At 42.6% G+C, this 22,317-nt stretch overlaps 1 protein-coding gene and 1 long non-coding RNA gene across 3 annotated transcripts in view; one reads left to right on the forward strand and one right to left on the reverse strand.

The window, feature by feature from the left end:
• Nucleotides 1–12,668, reverse strand: part of nlgn2b (neuroligin 2b) — a 62,978-nt gene extending 50,310 nt beyond the window's left edge. For both annotated transcript variants that reach the window (XM_037120609.1, XM_037120608.1), the window contains exon 1: nt 11,400–12,668. The gene's annotated coding sequence lies outside the window, so the exon portion shown is untranslated. The remainder of the gene's footprint in view (nt 1–11,399) is intronic.
• On the forward strand, nt 1,022–3,288 carry LOC119031854. Its single transcript, XR_005078720.1, has 4 exons — nt 1,022–1,264; nt 1,456–1,619; nt 2,867–2,971; nt 3,050–3,288. It is a non-coding gene; the product is annotated as an uncharacterized LOC119031854 (long non-coding RNA).
• Nucleotides 12,669–22,317: the final 9,649 nt, after the last annotated feature.

Raw genomic sequence — 22,317 nt, forward strand, 5'->3', positions numbered from 1 at the left:
TACTTCTTGCAGTATCGACAGGGGAAAAGCAAACAAAGTTTTTGTTGTGTGGTTGTTTTCTCTTTTCTTGCTGTTGGGCTTGTTGCACTTTAGTGTGAATGCCAGGTCAGGCAAAACAAAAAAAACACACCTGACATTTCGATACCCTTCAGAAAAAAACGAGAAATTGAGGATTGACGATTTAGTACGGCTCCCCCACTGTTCGATACCTACAACGCTTTAGATGTCGATTCGTTATGTATTGTGATTCTACAAGTCTCGCTGCTGCGCTGCATATAAAAGTTGCAGAAATGTAACATCAAGAGCCTCAATTAGCTTCCACAAACAGCAGCCGAACCAAAGCGCCGAGCAAGAAGCATCCTTATTAAATTGTTCCAACAGAAACAAAAGGTAAAAAAAAAAACAAACTGTGTAATCGAGGCGAAAACACAGCGCTCGCAGTGTATCTGCTGCGGGGAAAGTTTCCTCCAAGGAAGAGTTGACAGTGTTAGTGAAATTCTCTAAATGATTTCTCTGACGTCCCGTTTCCCGTGAAGGCGGCGTGAAGCCGTGCCGCGGGAAGCTGAAAGACGCACCGAAGTAAAGAGCTAGAGAATGATGCGTCCCGTCTCATCTGGTGGTATCAGTGTAAACACGTTCTTGCGAGTAGGTGCAAGTTTTCAATTAGTCTTGTTGTGAATTTCTGGTGTTAAAACTGGTGAAAGCCCCCCGAAGAACAAGTTGACACCCCCTCTTTCAAACATACTGCTATGTGGGTGGGTGTCGCACCCCCCCCACTGAGAAACGCTGCAGTACAACATTTGAGCTTCCCACCACGAGCGTGTGGCCTTCATCTGAATACGGTCTGAAACGATAACTGCTCCCTCTTGCACTGAGTTTCTCTTGTTTTTCAAAGCGAGTGTTGCTCTATTATTAAACTGCACCTGCTGTTACCATGGTAACCACAGGTGTTGCCAAATGAATCAATGAAATCTAAAGAAAAACAACGTTTCAGTTGCTTAACCCTAGCTGCACCGTAACCACAGTTTATCTGCCTTAATTACTATCTCGCCTCGTTCTTAACCGCAGCGTAGTTTCCATGTAGGAAACAAGATTTGTTGAAAAACGCTGGCAAGCAAAAATAAATCGTCAAAGGTAATCGAGGGGTTTGCATAATCGTCCAGCATTGACTTTACCACCCTATGAATGTGTAATTAGTAAGAGGAAAAAATTCAGATTGGTGCATGTTTGCCATGTGCTTTCCTACATCTTCAGGAAAAAAAAGGTATGTTTAACATCTATAATTTATGAAAATATGCCAGCAAAACAGGCAGAGGAATCTGTAATAGTGTTTGAGAAGCAGTAGATCATGTGTTATTACATTTGAGTATAAATAATTGAACACACAGGGTAAATCCATTTTATAACAGTTTGTCATCATGTCATCGTCTGTAACCACTTTATCCCTTTTTCAAGGGGGTCGCGGGGGTTGTTGTTGGAGCCAATCCCAGCTGGTACACCCTGGACAAGTCGCCAGCTCATCGCAGAACACTTTACTGATGGCACCTGGGCATCAGGAGCAATTTGGGGTTCAGTATCTTGCTCAAGGACACCTCAGCATGCAGTCTAGTTCAGCCCAGGTGAGCCGTGATTTGAACCAGCGACCTTCCGATCACTAGCCGACCTGCTCTACCTGCTGAGCTACAGCCGTCCTATAACAGTTTGTCTGCAGCCATAATAAAAGATCATTTTTACCTGATATACAATGTGAATTTGTACGTACGGGAATAAGGAAGGAAACGGTCGTTGTTATTCAGGAATCTCAACGTACCACTACAGGGGAACGTACAGGATAAAATCAAAAATAGAACTAGAAAAATCACGTATGTGTGGGAGATAGCAGGTGCACCGTGTTTGACCACACACAAACAAAACAATGGCTAATACATGCAGCTTCTCCTACAGCTACACACTGATCATCTGCTCAGGCTGGCTTCACTTTCGAGCCAGAAGAGTTCAGCAACACCTCCTGGAACATAAGCCTCGCTTTATTGTCTCACACTTGGGGAGGAGGAGGAGGAGGCGGCTGGGGGGGGGGATTCTGACTCGGGATCATCGTTGATTTGAGTAAACACTTTTACTGTTTACTTTGCCATTTGCTATTCAAGCTGCCGCAACACAAAACTGCTGCTGAAATTTAAATGTTGCCTTAAGAGGACTGTCACGTTCAGCGGAGAGTGTACCTTGACAGATGGACCGGCTCGATTGTTGATGTGTAAGTTAGCTTAAGTGGAGCGCTGAGACTCTGCGCCGTGTGTGTGTGATGTATTCTGCCGAAACGATTCGTACGTCCAAAACTGTTACGAGGTCTCCTGTTCGCCGAAGGTACTGCTCTGAGGTCAGCTGCAGAAAAGATGTCGAGTGTAATGTGGGTTTCACTGCGAGCAGTACTGACTTTTAAAACTGATAAATCATTCAAAATAGACATAGCTTACAAAACATACAACGCCTTGTAGCTCGCTGAATTTTTTATTAGATTCAGGATTTCTCCTACGCAGTGTTTGTGTTGTAGTTCATCACCTTAATTCCAGTCTTTAACTAAATTATCCTTAAATCGGTCTATTTGACGGGGCGAATATGACATGTTGTGTAAAATATCTCAATAAAAAAACTTACGTAGACAGCAATATTTTATCAGCGCTGACTGACGCTTAAATCTTGATACAGAAATTAGACATTGTGCAGCCTCATTTCACCTGACAGCTGAATATAAAAGGAGTCCAAATCACAATGGCAAAAAAGAGGGATTGTTAATAAATTGACAGACTGTTAATTGCCACACTGTGTGTTCAGGGGGCTTTAAACACAAATTCCTGTTTTTATCTAGTGAAGAGGACCGTCGTGTCGGCTCGGGTACGACGCCGGGCTCCAGCACGTCGTTAGCTGATCAGTATCGGCCGGCTCCTACTATCACCTATCAGATTTAAACAAGGTAATTAGGTGGTCTTGATAATCTGTCGAGCTAACACTTTCACTCTCATGATTATTCATGTCGCTGCTTGTGTTACAGGGTCGCGCGCACAGATTCCCCCGTTCTGCCTGGAGTGCCTTCGAATGCAGAGCATTTTTTTTTCTTTTTCTAAAGAGTGCATCTGGACATCTATCCGCGATGATCGTGTTGAATCCTTTTGATGTAAGTGTCTGACTGGACCGCCTGACAAAGCGTGCAAAGCGTGGTGATCTTAGCGGTCCAAAATACAACCCTCGGCTGAGCTCATACGAGCACGCTTACAAATCAGCTTTGTGTAATAAAAGACTTCACAACAAATGACCTTGATGTTTGCCAAGTTCAAGTGATTTGACGGTTTGCTGGCTGTAATCCAAATCCTTGACAACACTATGGAGCTTTTATTTACACTGGGCACTGAGTTACTGCTATACAATTTACATATACAGCAGGCACAACAAACATCCAATCAAGATTTCAAATTGTATTCAAGCGAGCAAACGGCTATTATTTATGAGACAGGAACGCTCCCCGGGCCGAGTGACAGCAGCGTTTAAAACAGCAAAGATCATTCCAAAAGGAATCCCCCACAACTGGTGGATTCACTCGCCAGGTCGGCATCAATCTTGGCAAATTTTTCATGAGGGAACAGAGAGCTTAGTGAGTCCAAAGTGGAAGAAGCTATCACACCTAATTAGCTTTTATTTAACCACATATTTTAGTGAAGAAACTGCTCACAGAGGAATTATTTGCAGACAGTTATGAGACAGAAGCCAATGGAACAAATGTTTTGTTTTTTTTTTTCTGGATGAACTTTGTGACCACATTTTCTTGTTAGCAACTGAGCTAGCTTGTTCAGTGGCAGTGGGAAAGCAAGCGCCGCAGCTTGAAGAGCTTTGCCCCCTACAGTAACTACTGATAGATTAAACACAGTGGTCCAATTTATCGGACAACCGCCGGACTAATAGATAGTTTGGGGTAAACTCTAACGATGTCCTGAATGACTCAATGATGATTGACATGGTGTCCAAATTTCACGAGCATTGCTCGGGTTTTACCAAACTGGCCGGCTCTGAATCCGACTGGTTAGTGTGGGAGGATCATGTCTTTGTTTTAAAGATGTTATGGAACCAGATATTTGTCTGGTAAATCAATTTAAATCTGTGATGGTGCTGCTGGGCTACATTTTATTTAGCTCCACTTTTTCCCATCCACTCGCACCAGCCCACTGATTCTGCACCCCTGTGTGAAACTTGCAGGTCAACCTTTTGACAGCGTTCCCGACATTTTTACAAGCACGTGTTTCTAAAAGTGGTGTACCTTGCCAATCAGCTGCTCAGAATCCACAGCGTGTGTGAGAATAACCAAAGCTGGATCAAGAGAAATCATACAGTTAAAAACCAGCTGATGTCATATAACACACTGCAGTGTCCCAACAGTAGACAACATGTGTAAAATGTCTGCTGCATAACATTTACGTCATATATCTTGTATTTCAATTAAAAGAAAAAAAAAAATCTGGCGAGCCCTGCAGGATTCATCCAAACAGTTATTTTAATGTTAAGTTAATTAAAGGTCAAGTTCTGGAATGCCAAACATTTTGATTTTTTTTTTTTTTTTTAAAGAAATCGAGGTTATAATTTTCAATTCAAGGTTACTGGTGTTTGCCATTTGCAGTGTCTGATTATCCACAACCACCCCAGGTCCCCTCAGCGATGTTTGAACAGGCCGATTATCACGTTTATGGTATTAAAACAAATGACCTCCCGGTGAACAGCCTTCACTAAAAAACTGTTCTATGAAGAGCTGGCTGTGGGTCTGCACTGGATTTCTCTACTTTGGATGACAGTGTGCATTTCCATCATTCTATAATGTCAAACTTTTTTTTTTTTTTTTTTTTTTAAATGTTCATTGAAGACAAAATGCCCAGCATTTTTTATGTCAGGTAGCGTTTGAAAAGCCTTTTCAGGCCCTGGTATTATTCAGAGTATTTCTCATTTCAGTGCCTGTCAGTGTTTTGCCTAAGATCATAGCTATGTCTTCAAATGTCTACGGATTACGTTGTCTAACATCTAACTTCCAGCCGCGGTGCCTTTCTGTTTGTCTTGATAATGATTCAGACAACTCACACAGCCTGTGACTGCATTACACGCACCCTGTCTTTTGTGTTTTCGGTCAATGCACGTCAACCTTGGCTCAGTTTCTTTGGTTCCTTATTATCGCTCCAATGTTACACGTTTACTATTAAAGGGATTCTTCTGCATGTTAATGATCTAAGAAGGTCAGGCGTGTGTGAGCTGACCAATCAGAGGAGACTGGGTATTCAGGAAGTGGGGGCTTAAAGAGACAGGAGCTCAAAGACAGAGGGGGAACACAGAGCTGCAGCACTGGTCAGCATGAGAAGAATTGTCTTTTTGTCAGCATTAAGGCACGTAAAGCTATTCAAGGAGCAACCCAAAATAAAAATATGGACCTGAAAATGAGCATAATATGTCTTCTTTAACAGTTTTCCTTCAGCACCAAATAACATATTAGTTTCTATCTGTATCCCAAATAGGGCGGCAACTAACAATTATTTTCATTATCGATTTTTCAGGTTGCTAAAGACGTCTTCAAATAGCTTCTTTTGTCGAACCAACAGTCCAAAACCAAGAGACACTTTATTTACTATCCTGACGGTAAATCCGTCTTTACATTTAAGAAGCCAGTACCAGCTCACGTTGCACACAATTTGCCCGAAATGATTTATTGGTTATCAAAACAGTCGGTGATTAATTTTCTCACGATCGACAAAGTATAGCTAACGTCATACTGCAACATGACATCACGTTCCCGTTTGAAAAGGTAGAAACTATGACATTTATCTGATAATAAATGGGCCGCCGTCCCAATTCATCACATAGGCCACATTTCATAATGCATATTTTTTGCAATTCACATCAACACTGCCCACACCTTTTCTAAAGAGCACCAGCTGCCTAATGCATGTGCTGTGTCACAACCAAGGTGAATTATGATCAGCGTATTTCCACGATACACTCTTTTTTTTTATCTTTAAAGAATACATATTTATATGGCAGCTCCCTGCTTGTGTATCACTGTCCAAAAACATCTCAGAGAATTAAATGTCACGGCTGCTTAATAGATCATGTCTGATGAAACGGAAGGGTGGAACTTTCAGGAAAAGGTCACGTGTCCCATTTTTTTAATGGGCTCGCGTCCGTGCCGCTAATAAAAGACACATTAAGTTGCCAGATATTCTAATGGGGTTCGGTGTGATACTCTTCCCCCAGACTTTCACAAGACAGGACGACACTTATCCTGGCTTATCTCATGGATGACTGTTATGTGATATTGCTCAAAAGGAGGTTACACAAGATGGTTACCATGGCATTTGCACAAGGCGTCTCTCCAGCTTTACTCTGCTCACTGATAATGGGGCAGGTCGAGCTATTCTCCTGGTTTTTTTTTTTTTTGTTTTTTTCCCTCCTCCTCCCCGGTCATGACGTGGCTCAGTGCTGGGTCATTTTAACCTCCCTTTTTAACCTCCCACTGACTTGACATCTTCACTCAGTAATTTAAACAAAACAAACTCCAATCCTCCATTTCAGCAATCACAGCATCAGCCCAGAATATAGTGAATGTTTTTATCTAAAGATGCTTTAGATGCTGATGGCCAAAAGACGCTCGCGCCTCTCGCCACAGCTGCCAAAACGCCAAACTGCTCAAATACCAGGCCGAGCTTGTACAAACTCAAAAGAGACAACATGGCAGGGCTCAAAGATCTCATGTTCGTGTCCGTCTTTGTACTATAAATGTGCATCTTCTCTGGAAAAGAAGACAACCGTGACTCTACAGGTTACATCCAGTCCCAAAGTTCAAAGTTCGACCTCTTACCTCAACAGGGATTTTTCAGATTTTGTGGAATGCTCTCAGGAAAGTCCAACACTAACATGAATAAATAAATAAATCAAAAATTGGCAAGCGCACAAGGGCACTCCTGTGGAAATTTTGAGTCCTTGAAACACTCTTTTTGTAAGTGCACAATCCTGCAGACTCTCCTTAAGGGACTGACACACAATTCATTGTGTTATAACGGGAAAAACAGGAATGACACAGAAACCTCAGGAAAAAAAAAAGAAAAAGAAAGAAAGAACAAAGACACGAATCATGGAGGGTGCTGGCAAGGAGACACGATTACATTGTAATACAACAGGATTACTATCTTCCAACCAGCGCACAATCATTTCTTAATATTGTGATGTAATGGACTGCTATCCCGCACTTCATCCTTTAAATTTCCAATTGCACTCTCTTGTATTCATGTCATGTAAGTGTATATTCAAACATATACTGGCTTAACATACTAGACTGACTTTCTCTCTGACTTCTTCTTTGGAGCACGGCCTTGATCTGCCGTTCTTACATTAAAATAATGTGTAAAGAGGCTCTTTGACTGAAACTGTATTGTATTAGAACATGTAGTATGGGAGAAATTAGTATTTCGAAATGAAAATGGAACATTTGTAAGAGACCACTCGTTTACTAAAGGTCACATTTTGTATTATAAAGATGCTATCTGTGTCATTAGTCAACTGAAACGCTCAATCCACAGAGCGATGTGGACAGTACTGATGAAAATGTGGCTTAAAATGAGCCGTCAGGGCTTCCGTAAGTTGTGATGTCACAATGATACAGTCAAAGTCCTCCATGATGTCTCCAGCATGGATGAGGTTGCAAAAACACCAGCAGAGCATATGTGGGAATGTGGTAGGTGGGGCCTGCACAGGCCTGTGAGAGCTGACCAATCAGAGCAGACTATGCTATTTTTGGTGAGGGGGGGCCTTAAAGAGACAGGCACTGAAATGGAGCATTCAGACAGAGGACGAGCACCTCCTCCAAGGCATTGCAGTGATGGACAAGTTGAGAACAATATGGGTTTGTAAATGTTTAAAGGGATAGTTTGAGTGTTTTGAAGTGGGGTCATATAAAGTACATAACTATAGTTGGTCTGTTCTCTACTGTAATTGTCAATCAACGCAGCCTCAGTTTGGAGAAGCAGAGAGCCGCTCCAGCCCAGACGCTCAGCTTTGTACTGCAGTGAACGGGGTCCAGATGCAAAGCGAATTTTATCCACCTAAAACAAGGCTCACCTACAAAAAATCTATATCAGTTCAAGTGTATGTTGTACAGAGAAAATTCACACCGGCTCTCACAAGCGGCTCTGCTTCTCCAAACTGAGGCTGCGCTCATCTGCAATTACGGTAGGGAACAGACCGACTATAGATATGTACTTTATATAACCCCGCTTCAAAAAAACATGAACTATCCTTTTAACACCTTAAATAAAATATGAAGCTTGAAATGCTGTAAGTATGAGAACTTTTAACATATACTTGGAACACAGCCTGTTTTACAGCAGAAATCTGGTAGCTCATAATTAGCAACGACTGAGAGGCAGATATCTGCAGTACGATGACCAAACCTTCAAAATGGACAGCACCAAAAACCTGACCACTCACTTCCCCCCAGTGCTGACCTGGAGGGCAAAACAGTAGACTGAGCTGGCGGCTCATACCTGACTTTCCATAGAGACACAACAAAAACTGGTAAATTTCCTCTCACACAGTTATTTAGATCACTGTCAACAGCAGAAAAGGAACAATATGGACAGACATATACAGCACCTGTTGCGGTATTTCAAACGTTAAAAAAACACCAGATCCCTGCCAGAACCCGACTTCGGTGACATTTACATGCACCTTGTGGAGAATCCCTCACATTACACTGCTGCCAGGATGAAAGCTTGTCTGCTAGTGCGTCTGATAGCATATCCACTACCCGGCATTTTGGCAAAATTAAACTAGTTTCAAAGGTTTTTTAAGGTAAGTGGAGACGTAAACAAGTAAAACATGTTGTAACCATCTGGTAGTGAAGATGTAGCTGCCTCCGATAAATCACTGCAAATTCACATGTTTGGACTGACCGACTGATCGATTGATGACTGCCACAAGTAAATGAAGTAACTAATGAGACTTCAGTTTACCATCACTCACTGCCTCAGTGTTAGAAAGCACGTCCCATGACTGTGGTGGTTTAGTGCAAGCAACCAGCTGCACACAGCAGCAGCAGCAGCAGCCCGCGGGGCAGGCAGCTAACATACAGTAGGTTTTATTAGCTCTCTCTAATAACAAAAGCTTGTTGACTCAGTGGAACAGCATTTCTTCTTAAATGGTTAAATTCATACATACAGCACTGCAGCATCAAAGAGAAGACCAGAGGGGCCGTTTCACCAAAAGCCAAATTCCTGTTCTACATATTAACACATGTGCACACTGAGCACTTCGGCCCACATCCATCCACTGAGCTTTGTCTTGTGTCAGCTAAAATGATGCAAATGGAAATTGGCATGTCACATATCGAAGGTGTTGGACTTTAAGATGAGGTAATCGATTCAAAACTGAGCTTGAACCAAAAAAACTGAGCCAAAGCGATGTAGCTTCCGCAGCTGGACGTCAACCCTGTTCACACAGCTCTGCCTCAGACGAGAAGGAATATGCTACCTCACCTCGCTCGTCCTCAAATCACCCAAACATACTTCATTAAACATTAAGACTAAAAAAAAAAAAAAAAAAACGCTTTGCTCTGGATTGTAAGTCTCCATTCTGTGTTGTTATCCGATCCATTAAGCTGACTTTTTTTTTTTCATCCTCTTTTTATTCCGTTTATCTTTTTCTATTTTCTCTCTGGGAACTGAACAGCAGTGTGCTCACCATAATATTAGCTTTGTTGGAATCCTCTTCTCGGGGATGAAAACAGCAAATGACGTCTGTTTTTCGAAAGTTTTAAAGCGCGTGTGTTTAGTGTCGTTCGTTCGATTCCAGTGTGGTGTGATGTCACTGTGCTTCATCCTTCGCTCGTCCTTTCATGAAGTGTACCAACAAATCTAACAGGCCCATCAGCTGACGAGCAACAGAGGCAAAACTGATTGATTTCATGAATTGGCAGTCAACGTATTAGCTTGAAACAAGACGTCTAAAGTTAAAGCTTTGGACACACTTCTGCCAACTAGGTCTCCACTGAGCTCTTCTCTTGTACATAACGACAACATTTGGATTCAAATAGCACCGAGTCAGTCAAACGCATGACATATATGTGAGGCTCCTCCAAGTCTCTCTGCCATTTTCTGTTTTTTATCCAAGCAAGTGTCCAAAATGCCAGTAACCAGGTTTGACATGATGCCGGCCTTGAGAAAAAAAGCAATCACAGCCATCCCGACAGAACAACGGACAGGAGCAATACCGAATTCCTACAAAAGTCTCCAAAAAAATGACTTTATTGGTTTTCTGATGGATTTTAAATGTCACCCCCCTCCCTCACTCCTTAGCTACAGACGCCACGTTTGTCTGTGTGTGTGTGGTGGTGATGGTGGTGATGGTGGTGGAGGAGAGGAGAAAAAAAAAAAAACGAACCCTTAAAAATGAAAATATACCATTTCTCACGCGTGACCTGTCAGAACAGAGGTCCTGTTGTCTGCCATTAACCGAAGCGCTGCCCAACCACCGCTGAATATTAATGGAGCCTTTCCCCTGGATTCATCAGAGTGTGTGCATTTAATTCACAATCCTATCTGCATCTTCTAGGGCACTGGCTCTGCCTGTGTGTGTGTGTGTGTGTGTGTCTCTGAGCTGTTGTGTGTGTGTGGGGGGGTTTGTTCATTAGAGAGGACATCTTTGGAGTTCAAGGCCTGTCACACACTCTGGTTGAGATTAGTTATATTGCAGTACAGCAGCATGTGTGTCTAATTAAGCGCTAATACAGCCATCAATACGTGTAATATTAAAAGCATTAGTAAAAATAAATAAATAAATAAATAAAATTAGTCCTCACAGCCAAGGGGACACCACTTGCAGCCCCCAGTTCTCTTGACAAGTCCACAGGATGAGTTTGATTCCCAAATTAAATCACATGTATATCATCTCGTTAGCGGGCGCGCTTCGAAACGACAGAATACTGATGCTGGCCGGGACCGATCGCGTCAAGATGTGACAGCTTATCAACAGGCAAGGAGGCCAATCGAAAGGCTTCCCCACTTGGAAAACGGAGGGGGAAGGAAATATGTGCTATAGCAACAAAGTGGCACGAGGATTTACATTGAAAAAAAAAAAAAAAATCTCGTCTCCCCACCACCACCACAACCACCCCCCCAATTGTGACAGTGCGTCAAGATGGATAACGTGCGCAATGTGCGAAGTCACCAAAGCGGACAGATTGCGCACACACATTTAAAAAAATAAATAAATAGCCACGATAGACAGACAGTGAGAGAGAGAGAGAGAGAGAGAGAGAGAGAGAGAGAGAGAGAGAAAACCTCCAGTCACGTTTGGGAGGTGGTGGCGGACATATGGCTTACCTAAAAAAAGACTCGGTGCGAGCAGCCGGAATTATGTTGATGACGATGATGATGGCCCGTCCATCTGAACACGATTCTTCTGGTTCCGTCCTCTGCCTGGTCGGTGTGTCGATGAGGTTCTAACTAGGCCATTTCTTCCCCCTTGATCGCGATTATTTCTCAGGAGGGCAGCGCGTCGCAGGCTCTCGCACATCGGTGCACCTTCTCGGCGTCTGTCTTTCTCCGGCTTTTCCAAAAAAAGCACACCTCATACTGCCCCCTCCTCCTCCTCCTCTTCTCATCCCTCTCTTCTGACAACACCCTCTGCTCTCTTTTCCTTATCCACAGATATTTGACTTTAATAATGTTGAGATGCAGCGGCGGAGTATGATTCAAACAGGAGAAGGGGAGGTAGAGGAGGAGGGCTGGTTGGTTGGTTGGTTGGTGGAGGGGGGGGGGAGCACTCACAGTAAAATAAATGCGTAACGCTATAGCGTCAAGACTCTGCGCGCTGCTTCGAAAAAAGTCAACGCAGTGATCTGTCCTCTTTCCCCCATTTGTCCATGCCGGTAATAATCCACGGTGTGTGTGTGCGTGTGTGTGTGCCCGCTGAGGGGAGCTTCAAATGAAGAAAACCAAAAAAAGGAAAAAATAATAATAATAATAAACACAACAACCACCGACTGTTTGACTCTATAACAGTCAGCTCTGAAAGACACCCCGCACACACACACACACACACACACACACACACACACAAAATCAGGTGTCCCAAAAAAAAAAAAGGGAAAAAAAAAATCTCTTCTTTGCGCGCTTGCGTGGTGCTCCTCTCCTCCTCTGGGCTTCACTCGGCGTCTGATGCTCTCAGCGGAAAGTGGAGGCTCAGACTGAGGAACGGCGCGGGGATCTTCCGTTTAGCCTTCATGCTTTTTCTTTTAAGGGTTTTTTTGGTTTTTCATGTGGAAGGGAACCGCAGATGCGTTCAAATGCGCGGGACGCGGCGGTGCTGTGTGGAGGCGGCGCAGCCTGCACTGAAGAGGATCCCACTGCCCGAGCCTCTACAGCCTCTCTCTCTCTCTCTCTCTCTCTCTCTCTCTCTCTCTCTCTCTCCCCCTCTCTCTTATAGGACACCACATGCGATATTTCAATCTCGCAGCTAGTTGTCATGACGAGGAGGTGAGACGCGTAATTCAATGACCAGGCGCCTGCTGCTGCGCTGAAATCGTCATGTGAGAAGGATGAAGGGGGAGAGAGAGAGAGAAAAAAAGAGAGAATAAACGTGAAGACACAGAGCAGGGATTTGCTTTGATTGTTTTTTGATGAGGATCTGCACCAGGCTGACGTCAGAATTCTTCTTCATCTTCTTCTTTTTGGCGCCAGGCAACGTCAGAATATAAACAGGACCAATAGTTACTACAAGCAGAGAAGAAGAGGCTGCTTCAACATGTCTATGTGTTGTACCTGTTTATATCAAGTGACACTTTATTTTACAGGTCCAGGCTCTTTTATCTCCCCTTAAAGTGTCTGATATTACATTTTTATCTGATCTTTAATTAAGTTCCAGGACAGAAGACACTTCCACTTAAACGTGCATCATTTGATGTGGCCACCTGGGGGCAGCAAAAACAAGCTGTAAGCACAACACCGACATATTATTCCCACACTATAGTTGGCCTAAAAGGACCAAATAAACAACTTCACTATGCTTTCAATAAGCTAGAGAATCAAACTGACCTTAAGGGACAACACGGCGTCATACTGTTGGACTTATGTTTATGTTTGGCGGACCCTGCCACCCATCTCACCTCTCGGATTTCAGCTTGTTTATTCAGTTACATGCGTCAATGGCTAAAAATCCATTCATGTCCATCACTGCAGCACCTCTATTCACCCTCCATTTGATTACCTGTCTCCTTAAAGCCCGCCTCCTGAAAAAAAAACAACAATGTGTTCTGATTGGTCGTCTCTGACAGGCCCGAGCAGGCATTATCCTCTGGCAGCTCTGCCTGTGTTTTGGCAACCAGGGGCATGCTGGGAGTGTGGCTGAGAGCACTGATGTTGTCATTATTATTATTATTATTATTATTATTATTATTATTATTATCCCAGCCAAGGAAGTCCTGACTGCTTGTTTAAAGGCACCGTTTCCAAATAAGGGCTGAGTGCTACCATACGCAAAATAGCATTAGCATAATTTGGAGTCATGTCCGGCGAACAGTCCAGTCCAATATTCATCCTGTTTTTAGCTCTGTTTTGCTCTTCACAAGCTCCTGAGGGAAATATCTTGCACTTAGCTGTTAAATGCTGTACAACAGTCCAGGTATATGAAGACACTAAAACCAAAACAATGGGCTGAAAGATGCTACAATGCTGTGAAAATATCTGAAGGATTATTACAGTAGTTAACTAGTTGCTTTCTACAGGGAGGGCAGGGTCTTGTCCGGAGATGCAATCTTGGATTCCATCAGGTCTTTTCCCAGAAAATGTCCTTCACATCTTGTGTGTCTCGTTCACCGGGGAGGACAGCGTGGTGGTGGTGGTGGTGGGGGTGGGGGTGGGGGTGGGGGGATCCACATACCACACCAGTGTGATGACGTCCGTGGTGAGACGGGTGTTACTGAAGGTGAAGGGGGAGCCGAGTGTGATGGTGCAAATCTCACTTTAACAGTCATCGATCGACGTTCCTACATCACAACTCTCACCTACTGTTGTGAGTGAGACGATGAGATTGAAAGGACACGAGTGGCCCAAATGGCCTCCATTTGCTCGGTGACTGACTCACATGGATGTGCGGGAAGAGCTCAAAACCAATGTTGCTGTATGCTGAGCCAGTTGAGATGGTTCAGCCAATCTGATGTGGCTGCCCTCCGGTACACCACCCGGAGGATGTCCAGCTGGGAGGTGATCCGGGGGAAGACCCAAAACACACAGGAGGGATGAAATATCCCATTTGGCCTGCGGGTGCCTCGGGATTGTCCCAGGAGGTGGAGAATGATGCTTTAGAGAGGAGGATGTCCGCACTACGTTGCCAGCTTCCCACAAAAAAAAAAAAAACACATTATGCAGCAAATAAAAATGAATGGATAGATACCAGAGTGTGGTTTGATTATCATCGCCGTTAGTCTGATTGGATCTACAAAGCATCTACACTAAAAACTAATTTCTCATGCATTGTCTCAAATACACAAATATGCTCACAAATCAAAATTTAATTTTTTCGATGTGTACTAGATTGTGAAATGACTCACGATCTGTGGGAACAATCGTTTCTGCGTTCACAAAAACACAACAGTACATTTGAAAACCTGTTAAACTCGTGATGATGTGACATCAGTTGGAATCTGTTCCAAACATTTCTTACATCTGGAGAACGACATCTGTAGGTCAAGGCATCTCATTATAATATTCCACCTTTACTGAGCAAATGCAGCTTCTTCAGTCGCACTTCGCCACGTTGAGATTTGTATAATATTTGCATTATCACGCAGTCGATGTAATGTACAGTGAGGATGCATGTTGCATCAAGTGAAGTGGAAGTAAAAACCTGTAATAGCTGTCAAAATAAAGTAGCTGAGCAAATACATACTCATCTGATTTAGCTTGCAGACATATTCATTATGTATTTGAGTCTCACGTGGGTTCAAAACATTCTTTAGATTTCAGAACTGAACACAAAATCCTCAAATAACTATTATGTGTTTAACTGTTTAATGTAACAGAACCGTAAACTGCCTCTGGATTGAATGCTTTAAGAGTTTTTTATTTGATGTAATGATGTTCAGAAAGGTTTATTTTACCCCCGTAAAGTGTCGAGTAGCTTTAAAATGTCCACACATACTTAAACACACACACACACACACACACACACACACACGTAGCCCCCAGACCCTTCCGATTTTAGCTTCAATTACTCCATGAGCGCCATCTTGTGAACATGCGATTTACACCCCTTTAAATGTTAATTATCATAAATTGCCTCTGTTTCGTCAACCCTGTTAGTCACTCCTGTTAATTCCCATCTGTTTCAATCAAGCATTTAAACGTGACAGGGCAATGACTTCATCAGTGAGCACTGATTGAAGATTGAACAACTGTTTGTTTGACAGAAGACATTTTTAAACCAACATTTTGGAAAAAAAAGTCTTTACTCTCAGAAAACTATGTGAGTAAGAAGTTTGGAGATATATAGAATATTCCGTCCAAAATGTTCTTTAATTTCAAAAAGACAAGCTACAAGTCAAAGTGTGGACTTGGAAAGTAACAGACAGGATCTGAAAAGATCAGAAAAGCCTTGTTGTTACACAGAGAAAGCCAGAATTCAGACACCCTCTCATTACGGGTCAGTATGGAGGACAGCAGTCGTCCCTGTGACGAGGGCAAATCTCCATCATCATGTTAAAATGAGAGTGGGGGGGGGGGGATACTGTAGGTGCTGATGTCCCCTCGGGGCTCTGCCCACTTATCACAGGTTAGGGAGGAGATTAAAGAGCCAACAGCTGCAGGAGAATCATCTGCTTACTGTAATATTATTCACTGACAAAACAGCAAAAAAGTAGAATCAGAGGAGAGTGTGAGTGGGAGGTTTTTTTTTTTGAGGTTTTGTTTCTTTATTGCATCACAAGACTGAGCTTTTTCATCACCATCCAACTTGATGGGAGAGCAGTGAAAGTTTGCACTGCTGAATTAAATTGTTGTCTGCTTTGGCTTACATTCAGCGGGAGGAGGGGGGGGGGTGGGAGGATATTCTGTAAGCTCCTCGTTTCCTAAATCAAGGTTGAGCGTGCTGCTCCCGTGCCCTTGGATGGTAACAGTTGAAATGCAGCGGAGGTGGTGTGTGGCTGGATGAATGGACATGGACCGGCTGAATGCTTTTTAGATATGCATTAAATTAAACTACATCAAAAGTCGACTTTATACCGATGATCAGCTGCTACTCTTACCAGACCGGCCAGGAAAATAGTGGAGGGGGAAATGTAATTAACCTTAACCATTCATCCTGAAACGGGAGCATTATCATTCAACCAACTTATCTGAACTGGAATTCTAATCATACCTATAGTTGAGCTATCTGAATCTGCCTCTGACATGGAGACACAATGGAGGCGGAGAGCTGAAGGCCACGGAAATCTAAGAGTTGACATGTGCCGTATACCTCAGGCTCCCACCCCCACACATCAGCACAGCTACAGACATGACAAACAGCCGAGAGACGAGCTCGCTGCTGTAACAAATCTGTGCATCAGGGTGACAGACGAGAGACCGAGCTGGACTGCGTTCATGAAGAGATGACGCATTTCCACTGCTCAGTTGTTGGAGAACAGCTCACTCTGCTGGAGACACGTTGATATTGCATTTCTGGGCATTCAAAGCAACACAGTTCATTTGTGTTTGAGTTTGTGTGGATTCCCTGCTAAGTATTAAAAGAGGGCACAGTTCAAGTCAGCTTTTACAGTTTTAATTAGTATCACCTTTGAATAACTGAATACAATACAGCATTGAGTGTAATTCTAAGCACAATATGATAGGATGTTTTTATCTTATTGGCCTGTAAAGTGTACATTAGAGGGCCCAAAAGATTTTTTTTTTTTTTTTAGCAAAATGACCTGTGTGTTTCAGCTTCTTGTCTACATGAAAACTGGGCTTAGGTCACTGAAAATATTTAAAATGCTTTCTCAAAGTTGTTGTCTGTAACTATTTTTTGTTATATTTGCTTAAAATTGTAATTACAATTTGCCAGTAGAATAAACTACAGGTCAGCTGTCTGTGGCTCCACCCCTACACCGCTCCAGGACCAACACAACCAATCAGAGTCAAGGGGCGTATCTGAGAAGTGTCACTCATGCTCTGCTGTGCCACAGTGCCCCTCCCCCACACAGGTGCAGTACCTGCCCTTACCTGGTCAGAGACATTCAAGCCCAAACTTAAACTTTAAACAATGGCGGAGAGGTCAAAGAGTAGAAATAAGAAGACTGACCAAGAAAAGCAGTGTAAAAAGGAAGAACTGGACCGAGCCAGAGTGTCACAGGTGGAGGAGCTGCGGGATTTTTAAGGACTCAACGAGTGACACAGAGTTAGCGGCTTTTCTGCTGGACAGGTAAGGACTCCTGCATGATATGTTTAATTCTATGTTTTAACTACAAGGCTAAGATGGCAGCAGTTACATAATACTCAATAGCACATATAGCCCTTCTATGTTGCAGTCGAGCCACGTGGCTTGTTGGTAAATCTAGCTTGTTAGCTTGTATGCTAACTCTGGTGTTTAGCTTTGTCTTCATGGCTCCTGGTTAACAAAAGTGTCTTTCAAGTGACCGAGCAGTTATAATAACGTTAGTTTGTGTTCAGGACGCTCTGAAGTGGTTGAATTGGTTCAGAGAAATAATGTTACTCATGCTTCAGAAAGGCAGCATAACAAAAATGTTGCACCGGGTGATGTTTACCTGGTAACTCTTTCTACTGCCATGTGAGGAATATTGTTTGTTATTGTATTGTTATTGTTATTGAATTACTACAATGACTCAGCATGATGCACTTGTCATTGTAATTTAGTAGTATTGATCAGAAATAGAACAATCAGGGCTTATTTTGTTGTTGTTATTTCAAATGCTCTCTGAAAGGTTGTTTTTGCATCAAAATGACTTGATCTCACTCTTGGTGGTCATATTTGACAGATTATAACCCCCTCACTCATTTTTACCTGTTGAAATACCTTTATAGGGCCAATACAACTCATAAAAGGCTGTATTTCACCAGCCAAAAAGTGATTGGAGCTCATAAATTGTGACTGAAAGGTTGTGTCTGCATCATACTCACTTGATTTCACTCCTTGTGGTTATATTTGACAGATTATAGCCAATCTAGTCTGTTTAACAGGCCACACTTGCTCCTGCAAGCAATGTTTAGTCTGGTGGTCTCTGGGGTACACAGGATTTCCAGATAGATTAAAAAATATGAGAGAGTACCATCTACAGCAGCAAGCTGAGGAGTTGCACTAAATGTGGGACTGAGGCAGTCCTAGCTTGCATGCCGCCCTGGGCAGTTTAGTTTTTTTTTTAAATGCCTATAATCAGTAGGAGAAAGATGACAGTGAGACTCCAGAAGTGGTCTAGATACGGTTTATAAAACTCAGGAAAAGTTGTAAAAAAAAAAAGATATATATAATAAAATCATCAGGTCACAAATCAAGAAGCAACAAGCAGTTGAAGGACTGTTAAAACTGCATAATGCAAAATACAGATTTAATGAGTTCTTTAATTCTTAGAGCCCACGCCCATTAACTTAACAGCTGCAGAGCCTCGGGAAAGACACCATAAAGCAGGAACCTCATCCTGAGAAAAATATAAACTGTTAGCTGTGTCTGAGTCAGACGGGTCAGAGGACGACTTGAGAGCTTTATGTTGCTGAATAACAATGTGGTGACAGAGGGAAAGTTGAAGCTATTTTTTCTGCCTAAATCCCAACCATTTCTGTGCCTTAATGAATCTAATTTTGAGTATGAATGCCATCTCCTTTTTTTCTCTTTAGTATTTGATTCCTGTAGCAAACAATTAATAAGTGATTAATCCATATGCCACACTGTCATAGTGTAAAGATAAACATGAATGTTAGTCTCGATTGTAAATATAATGTACACAAATAAACACAAAGATAACTTGTAGTTTAGGCAGGCAGTAGTGCGCGACAAGGTGTTCCAAAAAGTAGAATAGGGTAAAGTTAGCTGCGCTGTCCTGCTCTGTAGAGATGTTACGAGGTACGATTTACATTTGCCAATTTATTTACACTTCTTCTACATCAGTTGTGAGGATGCCAGCTTCTGGCCTGGGAAAAGCAACTTTATGCTTCAGACTTTCAACTCATTATTTCATATGCAGACATCCACCATGACATCTCCATCATTTCTACAACTTCACGTGCAGTGACTAATAATTTTAACCTCTTGGGGGCAGTGGAAACAAACTGCGAACACAAGATTGACATATCGTTTAAGTTGATACCATGGTGTTAGCAAAGAGTAGCTTTAATTTGCCCATCCAGTGAAGACCCGATGACTTCAAGTCCAGTATCCAGCCTCTTGGAGCTCTGTTTTTGGTCTCCTCCACCTGCTCCCGAGAGAAATATCTGGCTCATCAGCTGCTAAATGCTCCACTACGTTCAGCAGCTAGTCATTAACTGTGACTGACTGCCATTCGGTGACTGGGCAAGCAGTGGACAGTGGGTTTTTAGAGCTTTCTTTATCAATGAAGATGACAGTGTGAGAGATATAACTCACTGTAAATCCCCATAAAGCAGAAGCTGCAGGTTCAGGTGATAATTCTCTGTCGGTTCATCACAACAAGCAGCGACTAACACATCAGCCATGTTGCCAATAACCAAAAAAACTCTATGTGTGTTTTTTGCTTTTCTGAAAAGAGTTAAAGCACTTGGAAACTGTTTTACTGAATGAGTTCTGATGTAGCAAACATTTAACGCACATGACTGATCAGCTGTTTCTGCTTCAACTGAAGCTTCTGCTCCACTGAACGAACATAAAAAAATAAATAGCAGCATGTTTAAGGAGTCTCTTGAGTAACCTTCCACATACCACGTCATATTTTCATTGTGTTTTCCTACATTGTTTTCACCATTTTAGGTTCAAATGGTGTTTTTTTAATTACAATTTGTTGTTGCGACCTCTTATTCTGCAAGGCTGTTATTCTTACTGGAGGATTGGTGCTTATCAGGATGAACCAACTCCTAATAATCTCTGACAGTATTGTATGGTAGCATGATTTTTTGTCATTGGGTACATTGTTAATATGCAGTTATCCACAAGTCTCTTCAACTCGTGAAACGCAAATATCACACTGAAAATGCGATGATAAATACGCCTGAATATTCTTGATACATGCAAACAGGTGGCACCAAAAAGTGACATTTATTTTAACAAACTCCTCCGAACACTTCGACACGTCTACTATTTTGTGCTACTGCACTGACAGCAAAATGTTGTCATCCACACACACGTGCTAATATAGATCGCTGCAGAGCCGTCTCGCTCGTGACCTTGCTCGTCCCATTAGTGAAGAAATACCCCGCTGGTGCTTTTCAAAAATGTGCTACAGATACAAATTTATGTTTATGTCTAAACCCTTACCAAAAAGGGGGAATGTGAAAATATAAGAAATGATATTTGGGGAGAGCATATAACAAAAGGTCATCCATCCAAATCTACAAAGAGATGATGAGGGAACATTTAGCAGGCTGATTGCAGATAGAAATGGGGCTGGGATGATGATTTGTTCCCTATATTTAACACCCATTTAATCTCTCTCCCTCTCACTTTTCCTTTCTCTCCCTCTCACTCGATCCCCCTCCCTCCTGTATGTAACACTTTACAGTCTCCCTATCCATAGCTATGTCTTTAATAGGATGAGGGAAATCATGTTAAAGGATTTAAAAACCTCTGCAGTGAAACGCTGTAGCTCTGCCAAGCTCACTCTCTTGTCGTTCAGCTCCCTCATTCTCTGTCTCCCCCCCCCAACAAAATAACCCCACTCTCCTCTCTCTGAATTACTTAGCACTCGCTCATACTGTTCACTCCCACAGACTCCCGACTAATAACAGAGGGTCCGACAAGGACACTGCACTAAGTAGAAGGAGCGACAGTAAATGTTTGACTGCTCTGTGTTAGTCTGCGTCGACACTTGATGTACAGCACAAGGAAAAGTTCAATGGGGCGAGAGAGATTGGTGGCTGGATCACTTGTAGGATCTCAGAGAGCATCAAATATAGCAGAGAAGCCTCTGCTGCCTCGGTCTTTGGATGATAAAAATAAAGGAAGGAAAAAAAATAAAACAGCCTGTCTAGTTTCGAGGAGCTCGACTTGAGGCTGCTGTTGGAATGTGAATTGTGAAACATGGAGGGTACTGTGTGTACCGCTGTGTCCCAGTTTTTCCCCTCCATTGTATCCAAATTTGCCAAAGACCTTTTAAATCAGCCGAAAATCCATTCTGGCTGGATTAAAAATGCGGATGCTGAAATCACATTACAATATGATGTTTCTGAGCGGAGCAATGTGTTATGTTTAATAGTTGTATAAGTAAAAAAAAAACAAAAAACAGATGGGCATGTGGGTCAGTCATTAATTTTTTGGGGGGAAAGTAGATAGCATATTTTGAATGAAATGTTTTGCTTTCCTTCCATCAGTTAAAGGGAGATAAGTGGAGTTGTGTTTAGGTCACTGGTTGTCCTTTATTTGTCTCTGAGCTGCAACTAACGATTACTATTGATTTGTCATTTCATGGAGCCCGTGAAGCTCAATTTGTGTGAGCCGCAGCCAAAAACCTGAACATGGAACAAAGAAAAAGAAGCAAATCCTAAGATTCAAGAGGTGCAAGAGGAGGCTCTTCATGTTTTGGCATTTTCTTGCTCGAAAAATGACTCAAACAGTGACTCCATTAGGAAAACAGTAGTGGTGATAAGCTAATTGTCTAATCGTGTCAGCTCTACATCTCATTACACACTTTGCTCTGCAGCTTTGAGATGTTACATTCTTCAGAAAATGATGTCGCTGGCCTTGGAAAATGATCACATGAGAAATAACCTTTATATGATATCAAGATGACGGTTCAGAGCTTGTGTCCCCTGCAGGGGCCACAATCAGATGTCAACTCTTCCTGATACAGAATCCTATTGGGGTTTGTCACGATAAGAGAGATGAGATGATAAGTAGCGACACTGTTTGTCAAGCACAGTGAATATCTCCAAATAGGACGGCGATGAAGATGTGTTTCTCCTTTCCTGCGACTCAGTCTGAAGCCTGCACGAGCTGGATCGACAGCCACGGTCGAACTGAATCGAGAAATGCCCTTGCTGTGTTTTTCAAGGATGCGGCAGACCTGCAAGTCAGTTGCGTGCGATGTACAGCAGGAGGTGCTGGCTGACTGCGCTCGGCTCTCCTCGC

Source organism: Acanthopagrus latus, chromosome 13, assembly GCF_904848185.1.
Source record: "Acanthopagrus latus isolate v.2019 chromosome 13, fAcaLat1.1, whole genome shotgun sequence".
Taxonomy (NCBI): Eukaryota; Metazoa; Chordata; class Actinopteri; order Spariformes; family Sparidae; genus Acanthopagrus; species Acanthopagrus latus.